Here is a 12244-nt window from a genome sequence, read left to right as displayed (position 1 = left end):
TGACATTTCTAGATTACTATGTATTGTTGAAAAGATGTAAAAGTCTAACTAAGATAATTAAACAATTGACACAACATCTATGAAGCAAACTAATTGCCAGAAACAGAAAGAATACGTAGCCATCTGAATCATTGAATAATTTCCTGGTAATAGAACATAGAACATAGAAAAGTATAGCACAGAACAAGCCCTCTGGCCCACGATGTTGTGCCAAGATTTAATCCTAATGTAAAATATAGAAACTTAACCTACGCACCCCTCAACTCACTGCTATCCATGTGCATGTCTAGCAGTTGCTTAAATATCCCTGATGACCCTGCTTCCACCACCACAGCTGGCAACACATTCCATGCCTTCACAACTCTCTGTGTAAAGTACCTACCTCTGATGTCTCCTTTATACCTTCCTCCTAATATCTTCAAACCATGACTTCTCGTACCAGTCAATCCTGCCCTGGAGAAAAGTCTCTGGCTATTGACTCTATCTATTCCTCTCATTATTTTGTACACCTCGATCAGGTCTCCTCTCTTCCTCCTTCTCTCCAGAGAGAAAGGTCTGAGCTTATTCATCCTTTCTTCATAAGGCTAGCCCTCCAGTCCAGGCAGCATCCTGTTAAGCCTCCTTTGCACCCTCTCCAAAGTCTCATTCCTATAGTAGGACAACCAGAACTGAACACAATATTCCAAGTAATGTCGCACCATAACCGGCAGGCAGTGCAGGGATCTCCTGTGATGGTTCCCCTCAACAAGAAATATACCATTTTGGATACTGCTGGGGGGGAAGCGACCTCCCAAGGGTCAGCAATGGGGTACAAGTCTCTGGTACAGAGTCTGTTCCTGCTGCTTAGAAGGGAAGGGGGAAGAGGAGTAGAACTTCAGTCATTGGGGACTCCATAGTTAGGGGGACAGATAGGAGGTTTTGTGAGAACGAGAGACGCATGAATGGTTTGTTGCCTCCCAGGTGCCAGGGTTCATGACGCCTCTGATTGTATTTTCGGGATCCTTGAGGGGGAGGGAGAGCAGCCCCAAGTTGTGGTTCACATCAGCACCAATGACATAGATAGGAAGAAAGGTGGGGATCTAAGGCAGAAATTCAGGGAGCTAGGAAGGAAGCTTAGAGCTCGAACAAACAGAGTTGGTATCTCTGGTTTGTTGCCCATGCCACGTGCTAATGAAACAAGGAACAGGGTGAGTGCGTAGCTGGGCACGTGGCTGCAGAATGGTGTAGGAGGGAGGGTTTTGGATTCTTGGATAATTGGCGCTCTTTCTGGGAAAGGTAGGACCTCTACAAACAGGATAGTCTTCACCTGAACCACAGGGACACCAATATCCCAGGGGAAAATTTGGAAATGCTCTTCAGGGAGGGTTTAAACTATGCAGTAGGGGGATGGGAACCTGAATTGTATTTCCAGTATACAGGAGGTTGAGGGTAGTGAGGTCAGGGATAGGTTTACATGGTCGCAAGAGGGCACTAGCAATCAAGATGTTGGTTTGAAATGTGTGTACTTCAATGTCAGGAGCACCTGGAATAATGTGGGTAAACTTGCAGCATGGGTTGGTACCTGGAATTTTGAAATTGTGGCCATTTCAGAGACATGGCTGGAGGAGGGACAGAAATGGTTGCTGCAGATTCCGGGATTTAGATGTTTCAGCAAGAACAGAAATGATGCTAAAAGAGTGGTAGGGGTGTATGGGGTGGGATGGAGGAAGGTGTGTGGAGCGTGGCATCATTAATCAAGGGTAGTATTACAGTAGCTGAGAAAACATTTGAGAACTCATCCACTGAAGTAGTTTAGGCTGAGGTTAGAAACAGGAAAGGAGAGGTTACCGTATTGGGAGTTTTCTATAGGCCTCTGAATTGCTCCAGAGACATAGAGGAAAGGATAGCAAAGATGATTCTGGATAGGAGGGACAATACATGGTAGTTGTTATAGGAGACTTTAACTTCCCCAATCTTGACTGGGAATACTACAGCTCAAGTAGTTTAGATGGATCAGTTTTTGTTCAATGTGTGCAGGAGGGTTTTCTGACATAGTATGTAGACAGGCCAAGAACGGGCTATGCCATGTTGGAGTTGGTACTGGGGAATGAATCTGGCCAGGTGTTAGATTTGAAGGTAGGTGAGCACTTTGGCGATTGTGACCATAATTTGGTTATATTTACAATAGCAATGGGCAGGGATAGGTATATACGGCAGGGAAAGAGGTATAACTGGGAGGAAGGCAATTATGATGCGATTAGGCAAGATTTAGGATGCAAAGGATGGAGAAGGAATCTGCAGGGGATGGACATAGTTGAAATGTGGAGCTCATTCAAGGAACAGATACTGCGGGTCCTTGATGAGTATATACCTATCAGGCAGGGAGGTAGTTGTCGAGAGAGGGAGTCATGGTTTACTAAAGAAGTTGAAGCTCTTGTCAAGAGGAAGAAGAAGGCTTATGTGAGGATGAGGCGTGAAGGCTCTGATAGGGAGCTTGAGCATTATAAGTTAGCTAGAAAGGATCTAAAGGGACATCAGAAGTTATTGGCGGAGAGGATCAAGGAAAACCTTAAGGCCTTCTATAGGTATATCAGGAATAAACGAATGACTAGAGTAAGGTTAGGGCCATTCAAAGATAGTAGTGGAAAGTTGTGTGTGGAATCTGAGGACTAGATTGGGTTGGGATATCTGGTTGGCATGGATGGGTTGGACTGAAGGGTCTGTTTCCATGCTGTACATCTCTATGACTCTATGACATAGGGGAAGTGCTTAACAAATACTTTTCGTCAGTATTCACATTGGAAAAGGGCAACGTTAGTGAGTACACAGACATACAGGCTCCAAGATTAGATGCGATTGAGGTTGACAAAGAGGTGGTTTTAGCAATTTTGGAAGATCTGAAAATAGATAAGGCCTCTGGGCCAGATATGATTTATCCTTGGATTCTTTGAGAAGCCAGGGAAGAGATTGCAGAGCCTTTGGCTTTGATCTTTATGTCGTCATTGTTGACAGGAGTAGTGCCAGAAGACTGGAGGATAACAAATGTTGTTACCTTGTTTAAGGAGGGGAGTATGGACAACCCTGGAAATTATAGACCAGTGAGCCTAACTTCGGTTGTGGGTAAGATGTTGGAAAAGGTTATAAGAGATAGGATTTATAATTATCTGGAAAGAAATAATTTGATTAGAGTTAGTCAACACGGTTTTGTGAAGTGTAGGTCTTGCCTCTCTAACCTTATTGAGTTCTTCGAGAAGGTGACAAAACAGGTGGATGAAGGTAAAACGGTTGATGTGGTATATGTGGATTTCAGTAAGGCTGTTGATAAGGTTCCCCACGGTAGGCCATTACACAAAATATGGAGTTCCGGGATTGATGGTGATGCAGCAGTTTGGATCAGAAATTGGATAGCTGAAAGAAGACAGAGGGTATTGGTTGATGGGAAATGTTCATCCTGGAGCTTAGTTACCAGTGTTGTGTTGCAAGGGTGTGTTTTGGGGCCACTGCTATTTGTCATTTTTATAAAGGATGTAGGCATAGAAGGATGGGCAATTTGCGGTTGACACCAAGGTAGGCAGAGTTGTGGGTAGTGGCAAAGGTTGTTGTGGGTTACAGAGGGACATAGGTAAGATGCAGAGCTGAGCTGAGAAGTGGCAAATGGAGTTTAATGTGGAAGTGTGAGTAGTTCACTTTGGAAGAAATAACAACGATGCAGAGTACTGGGCTAATGGTAACACTCTTGGCAATGTAGATGCACAGAGAGATCTCGACGTCCAGCTGCATAAATCCCTGAAAGTTGCCACTCAAGTTGATAGGGTTGTTAAGAAGGCATGTGCTATGTTGGCGTCTATTGGTAGGGGATTGAGTTTTGGAGCCATGAGGTAATTCTTCAGCTGTACAAGACACTAGTAAGGCTGCACCTGGAGTGTTATGTGCAGTTCTGGTCACTGCATTATAGGAGGGATGTGGAAGCTCAGAAGGGGTTCAAAGGAGATTTACTAGGATGCTGCCTGGTATGGAAAGAAGGTCTTGTGAGGAAAGGCTGAGAGAACTGTGGCTGTTTTCGCTGGAGAGAAGAAGGTTGAGAGGTCACTTCATCGAGATATATAAGATAATCAGAGGGTTAGATAGGATGGACAACGAGAGCCTTTTTCCTTGGATGGTGAAGACTAACATCAGGCAACATAGCTTTAAATTGAGTGGTGATATATTTAGGACGGATATTAGGGGTAGTTCCTTCAATCAGAGAGTAGTCGCGGCATGGAATGGCCTGCCTGCAACAGTAGTAGACTCGCCGATGTTAAGGGCATTTAAATGAGCATTGGACAGGCATATGGATAATAATGGAAGAGCGTAGGGTAGATGGGCATCAGATTATTTTCATAGTTTGGTGCAACATCAAGGGCCGAAGGGCTGCACTGCACTGTAATGTTCTATGTTCTATGTTTTTAAGTTCTATAACAGACCTCACAACTGACTAATGACTATCTGTTTAAGGCATGAGGAAAGGGTTACTTTACATAATTTTAACTGGTTAATTTTCATTCGTACTTATGTACTCAGTCTTTGCTTTGCCAATTCATGCCTAAGCTATTAGGGCTGTGTGTGCATCACTTAAGGAGAGTGTGAGTAATCCCTGTGAGGCATTATCTTGGTTTGGAGATTTAATAAACATATCTACATTTGATGAAGTTGTTGTACATACTACTGTATTTTCCCCTTCTGGTCAAGCTTCCTGCATTGTGGGATTCTTGCCTCTGGGATGCAAAGCCATGAATTCAAACACTGTTCTTAAACTTGAACACATAATACAAGAAAACATATCAGTAAAATATTGAGGGAATGCTGCATGTTATAGTGTATATGTTAACCATGGTCTTCACTCCTTTTCCAAATGGATTTGAAGAGGAACAGAATATTTCCTGAGGTGGCTGTATCATCTGCCCCAAACGTAGAGGCAGAGTTATAAAGCTGTACAGTGCAGAAACAAACCCTTCGGTCCAACTCATTCATGCAGACCAGATATCCTCACCTAAACACGGCCCATTTGCCAGCACTTGGCCAACAGACCTCTAAACCCTTTCTATTCATATACCCATCCAAATGCCTCTTAAATGTTGTAATTGTACCAGCCTCCACGACTTCCTCTGACAGCTCATTCCATACACTCACTACCCTCTGTCTGAAAAAGTTGCCCCTTAGATCCCTTTTATATCTTTCCTCTCCCATCTTAAACCTATGCCCTCTAGTTCTGGACTTCCTTACACCGGAGTAAAGACCTTGTCTACTTACGCTATGCATGCCTCTCAAGATTTTATAAACCTCTATAAAGTCACCTTTCAGCCTCCGACACTCCAGACAAAACAGCCCCAGCCTATTCAGCTCTCCCTATAGCTCAAACCCTCCAACCCTGCCAACATCCTTGTAAATCCTTTCTGAACCCTTTCAAGTTTCATAACATTCTTCTGATAGGATGGAGACACAATATTCCAAAAGGGGCCTCACCAAGTCCTGTACAGCCACAACATGACACCCCAACTCCTGTACTCAATGCTCTGACCAATAAAGGAAAGCATATGAAATGCCTTCTTCACTATCCTATCTACCTGCAACTCCACTTTCAAGGAACTGCGAAGTTGCACTCCAAGGTCTCTTTGTTCAGCAACACTGCCCAGGACCTTACCATTAAGTGTACAAATCCTGCTCTGATTTGCCTTTCCAAAATGCAGCACCTTACATTTATCTAAATTAAACTCCATCTGCCACTCTTTGTCCCATTGGCCCATCTGATCTCGATCACGTTGTAATCTGGGGTAACCTTTTTGCTGTCCACTACACCTCCAATTTTGGTATCATCTGCAAACTTGCTAACTATAGCTCCTATGTTCACATCAAAATCATTTATAATAATGACAAAAACCAGTGGAGGCTCTCTAATTATTCACTCATTTGTGGTTTGAGAGTTTTTGATGTTTGTAAATTGGTTGCCATGTTTGACTCTACAACAACAGTACTTTGTTAACTGTAAAGTGCTTTGAGCTTTCCTGAAGATGAGCAGCTGCTTTAATTTCAATTTTAATAAACTACTGTAATATTCAATATCTATTAGTTTGGAACTTATACTAAGTTGCGCCAGTTGGAGTAGGTAAACACAAAAGGTTGTAAATAGATTAAGTAAATAATCAAACTGAGACAGATGTAGATTAATGTGAGGATATGTCAATATAGTCACTCATGTCTCAGGATCAATAAATTGGAATATGTTCTTAAAGGTTTAAGATTGAGAATTCAGGAGAAAAAAATTACAAAGAGGTGGTGCAGAGGTCCCAAATTAATCAAAACAATGGATGAAGAAGAGGAAGATCTCAGAGTAAGATAATTAAGCCTCAACACCCCACCATGTTCCCTGGCCAATATCTTTGTTTAAAATCTGATTGAAGATTTGTAGCTCGGGTATCCGTTGTTGTGGTTCTGCTCGCCGAGCTGGAAGTTTTTGCTGCAAACGTTTCGTTCCCTGGCTAAGGAACATCATCAGTGCTGTTGGAGCCTCATGTGAAGCGCTGCTTTGATGTTTCTTCCGGTATTTGTATTGATTTGTTCTTGCCGCTTCCGGGTGTCGGTTTCAGCTGCAGTGATTTGTATGTGGGGTCCAGGTCGATGTGTCTGTTGATGGATGTTCTTGCCGTTTCCGGGTGTCAGTTTCAGCTGTAGTGGTTTGTATATGGTGTCCAGGTCAATGTGTCTGTTGATGGAGTTTGGGGATGAATGCCATGCTTCTAGGAATTCTCTGGCTGTTCTCTGTCTGGCTTGTCCTATGATAGTGGTGTTTTCCCAGTCAAATTCATGTTGCTGGTTGTCTGAGTGTATGGCTACTAGAGATAGCTGGTCGTGTCGTTTTGTGGCTAGCTGATGTTCATGGATGCGGATTGTTAGCTGTCTTCCTGTTTGTCCTATATAGTGTTTTGTGCAGTCCTTGCTGTCAGTTGTACGTCATACCATACGTCAGGAGCGTCTCAGAACTGACAGCCAGACTACTGCGACCCTTAGGACTCATAACAGCACACAAGCCAACATCCACGCTCAGACAACAACTCACTAGAACAAAGGACCCAATACCCAACATGAGCCAAACTAACGTAGTCTACAAAATACCATGCAAGGACTGCACAAAACACTATATAGGACAAACAGGAAGACAGCTAACAATCCGCATCCATGAACATCAGCTAGCCACAAAACGACACGACCAGCTATCTCTAGTAGCCATATACTCAGACAACCAGCAACATGAATTTGACTGGGAAAACACCACTATCATAGGACAAGCCAGACAGAGAACAGCCAGAGAATTCCTAGAAGCATGGCATTCATCCCCAAACTCCATCAACAGACCTGGACACCATATACAAACCACTACAGCTGAAACTGACACCCAGAAACGGCAAGAACATCCATCAACAGACACATTGACCTGGACCCCACATACAAATCACTGCAGCTGAAACTGACACCCGGAAGCGGCAAGAACAAACCAATAAAAATACCGGAAGAAACATCAAAGCAGCGCTTCACACGAGGCTCCAACAGCACTGATGATGTTCCCTAGCCAGGGAACGAAACGTTTGCAGCAAAAACTTCCAGCTCAGCGAGCAGAACCACAACAATATCTTTGTCTCCGACTTGCTGCAGTGATCCAGTGAAGCTCCACGTAAGCTGAAGGAACAGCACTTCATTTTCCCTTGGTGACCCTGCAGCCTTTTGGATTCAATATTGTGTTCAATAACTTTAAGGCTTGAGCTCTTCCATATCTTAGCCCCAACTCTCACACATCAGGCCTTGTTACCACACAGTCTGCTATTACACAGTGCCCATTGTTAGTCACTAACAGCCACCATTAACAGCTATTCACCCTCCCAGTGTGTCCAGTTGTTCTTCTTTCTCTTCGGACTCCATCTCCACCGATCATTTACTCCTTACACCCCTCCCCCACCCTATCTTCTGCATATAAACCAACATTGCCCTAGCTACCACAAGTTCTGAAGAAGGGTCACCGGACCTAAACTGTTAATTTTGATTTTTCTTCACAGATGCTGCCAGACCTGTTGAGCTTTTCCAGCAATTTCTGTTTTTGTTCCTGATTTACAGCATCTGCAGTTCTTTCACTTTTTACTTAGAAATTTACAGCTTGATTTCCATCACAGCTCTACTAACTCCACTAGACCATTCACCCACTGCGATTCTTGGCAATAAAACACCTCAATGGGCATGAACTTGAGGTACTAAAGCAGTAAACTCAACAGAAAAAGTTAAGGTTTACATCTGGGCAAGCAACACAGTGAAGGAGAGAGAGAGAGAGAGAGAAACCCCGTGGCAGTAGGAGAGAGTGAGACCTGGCAGCACAGATGGGAAAGTGAGTCAGCTTTTCAAGATGGCGACACTGGCACTGTAGGCCCATCCACTCCGGGCCAGCTGCATTTTTTTCTCTTTTCTCTTTTCTTCTCATCTTTTCTTACTTACCTTCTGGAGTTCTGAGGAAAGAGGCAGCAGCAGAGATAGCTTCACTGGCAGTGGTGGGCAGTGTGGTAGCAGTGGTAAGACGTGTGGTAGTGGCAGTAGGCCATGTGGTAGTGGTGGTGGGCCACGTGATAGTGGCAGTGGACCATATGGTAGTGGCAGTAGGCTGTGTAGCAGTGCGGTGGGCCATGCAGCAATGGCAGTGGACCGTGTGGTAGTGGCGGTGGACCGTGTGGTAGTGGTGGTGGGCCATGTGGTAGTGGTGGTGGGCGATGTGATAGTGGTGGTGGACCATATGGTAGTGGCAGTAGCTGTGTAGTAGTGGTGGTGGGCCATGCGGTAGTGGCAGTGGACCGTGTGGTTGTGGCGGTGAACCGTGTAGTAGTGGCAGTAGCCCAATTGGTAGTGGCGGTGGGCCATGTGGTGGTGGTGGTGGACTGTATGGTAGGGGCAGTAGGCCGTGTGATAGTGGCAGTGGGCCATGTGGTAGTGGTGGTGGGCCATGTGGTGGTGGCGGTGGACTGTATGGTAGTGGCAGTAGGCGGTGTGATAATGGTGGTGGGCCATGTGGTAGTGGTGGTGGGCCATGTGGTGGCGGCGGTGGACTGTATGGTAGTGGCAGTAGGCTGTGTAATAGTGGCGGTGGGCCATGTGGTAGTGGTGGTGGGCCATGTGGTGGTGGCGGTGGACTGTATGGTAGTGGCAGTAGGCCGTGTAATAGTGGCGGTGGGCCATGTGGTAGTGGTGGTGGGCCATGTGGTGGTGGCGGTGGACTGTATGGTAGTGGCAGTAGGCTGTGTGATAATGGCAGTAGGTCGCGTGGTGGCGATCGGCCACGTGTTTTGTACCGAGGTATCATCGTACCTAACGATGTTGTAAACTTTTCACTGTACTCTTGTATTTTTGTACACGAGTACATGTGACAACAAACCTAAATCAAAATTAAAATTGAAGTGTAAGTGAATTTATTGTGAAGTGCTAAGTCTTTATTATAACTATACAGCAGCGGTTTGAGAAGGCAGCTCGCCATCTCCTTCTCAAGGGCAACTAGGGATGGGCAATAAATGCTGGCCCAGCCAGTGATGCTCTCATCCTACAAGGGCATAAAAATAAAGGCCTGTCTGAGATTGAAAATTAACATTGATAAGTCTAAAGTCTCATTCATCTGCATTTTAATTACAGTTGGAGTTTTCTTTCTCTCTTAAGTTCAAACTTTTTTGTCTCTCTCTTTATCTTAGTTTTCATAACTATTATACGTGGTCTGATTTAGTCTATACAGTTAAAATTCTTCAATTTGGATTGGTTGTTATTTTTCCTTATCCTGGATGGTACAAACCCCATATTGAGGATATTATTCTGTATTGGACTTCTGATGCATGTACATTGCTGCTTCAAGCCACATGAAATAATTGTGGGTATCTGCTACCAGGATGAATGGTAAATCTTATTCATTTGATCACAAAACTTGGATCATTGTGCTTCATTTAATGCATGAGGACAGGTTGCATACACTTTGTTTTGAGTTCATACAGCTGAGTTAGCCTATTCAAGGTTTTTTTTAAACTCATGAAGTGATTCAATTAATTAGATAAACAAAAAATCTTTCTACCAGTGGGTATTCAGATCAAAGGGACACATTCTTAAAATTGCCTCTCATTTTAAAAAAAATCTTTCTACTCTCACCCTAAAACATATGCCCCCTAGACTTGAATTTGCCCATCCTAGGGAAAAGATATTTGCCAGTCACCTTATCCAAGCTGATTATTTTATCAACCTCTTTCAGTTCATTTCTCAACCTCCTATACTCCAGTGAAAGAAGTCCCAGCCTATCCAGACTTCTTATAACTCAAACCCTCCAGTCCTGGCAACATCCCGATAAATCTCTGCTGAATCCTCTGCAGCTTAATGATATCCTGCCTATCTTCCGCCTGGGAACCCTCCAACCACAAGGAATGAACTCAGATTTCTCCAGTTTCCTCATTTCCCCTCCCCCCACCTTGTCTCAGTCGGTTCCCTCAACTCAGCACCGCCCTCCTAACCTGCAATCTTCTTCCTGACCTCTCCGCCCCCACCCCACTCCGGCCTATCACCCTCACCTTGACCTCCTTCCACCTATCCCCTCCCACTCCACCGAGGACATGCAGGTCCTTGGACTCCTCCATCGGCAGAACATAACAACACGACGGTTGGAGGAAGAACGCCTCATCTTCCGCCTGGGAAACCTCCAACCACAAGGAATGAACTCAGATTTCTCCAGTTTCCTCATTTCCCCTCTCCCCGCCTTGTCTCAGTCGGTTCCCTCAACTCAGCACCACCCTCCTAACCTGCAATCTTCTTCCTGACCTCTCCGCCCCCACCCCACTCCGGCCTATCACCCTCACCTTGACCTCCTTCCACCTATCACATCTCCATCGCCCCTCCCCCAAGTCCCTCCTCCCTACCTTTTATCTTAGCCTGCCTGGCACACTCTCCTCATTCCTGATGAAGGGCTCTGGCCCGAAACGTCGAATTTTGTGTTCCTTGGATGCTGCCTAACCTGCTGTGCTTTAACCAGCAACACATTTTCAGCTATATTTTTCTATAACCAAATATGCCATCCTTATCCAGTCTAGCCCACTTATAACTTCCGTTTCAATGTGGTTGACTGTAACCAATTATGAATGGGCAATAACTAGTGGCCTTGTCAGTGACACCCATATCCTGTGAATAAATGAAAAAAATGAACGATGTTGACATACAAATCAGCCATGATCTAATTCAGTTGTCGCACCTGCTCATGGGGCTGAATGGCCTCCTCCTGTCCATCTCTCCACAATGCATTTCACTTTGTGTTTAACTTAAGTGAAAATTGTAATGGATCTTTGTAAGTGTCAGACATCTGACTGCTAAGAAAGCAAATCTTACAACAGTTTATATTTAAATTGCACCTTTTCCATGGTAAAATGCCTCAAGCTGCTTTGGAGACACAGCACAGAAACAGCATCAAATGCAATTGGGAAAATGTAATGCCCTCTTGTCAGCTGATAGAAATAATGTATTGAATTAAAGAATTATTTTTTACCAGCAATTGCAACATGTCAGTCTCAGCAGAAAGGTAGTGTTCAACTTTTGTTGCTCGATTCAAGTCTAGGAAAATTATCGTGTACAGCACTGGTACATTTTCTAATCCTAGTTATTAGTTCAAATGATATTCTGAATGTCTGCCAGAGTACATTATATCGAAACTTTCTCACTTGATGCAGACCAGGCAGTTTGCAGTAGATAAAGAGGCCACTCAGTCTAATTTATTGGTGGCAGCCCTTTGCTAGATCAACCCAGAAGCTAATTGTGTTGGTCTGTGCTCTTTGCAAAAGTTTGCTTGACATATTTCTTCAATTTTCCCTTAAAAGATGCAATTAGCTGCCTCAACCATTTCCTGAGACAGATTTTAATGCAAGGAGAAACTAGAAGCGTGACCAGGTGTCGAGAAATAAAGGCCAGTGTGTCTGCCACTTGCTTTTTAACTCAGTCACCTCATAATCCATGCTGGGGTGACACAGTGGCTTAGTGGTTAGCGCTGCTGTCTCACAGCACCAGGGGCCTGGGTTTGATTCCCACCTTGGGCCACTGTCTGTGTGGAGTTGGCACATTCTCCTCGTGTCTGTGTGGGTTTCCTCCCATAGTCCAAAAGATGTGCAGGTCAGGTGAATTGGCCGTGCTGAATTGCCCACAGTGTTAGATTGATTAGTCAGGGGTAAATGTAGGGGAATGGGTC

Source organism: Hemiscyllium ocellatum, chromosome 13 (genome assembly GCF_020745735.1).
Source record: "Hemiscyllium ocellatum isolate sHemOce1 chromosome 13, sHemOce1.pat.X.cur, whole genome shotgun sequence".
Taxonomy (NCBI): domain Eukaryota; kingdom Metazoa; phylum Chordata; class Chondrichthyes; order Orectolobiformes; family Hemiscylliidae; genus Hemiscyllium; species Hemiscyllium ocellatum.
This window is presented reverse-complemented; position numbering follows the sequence as displayed.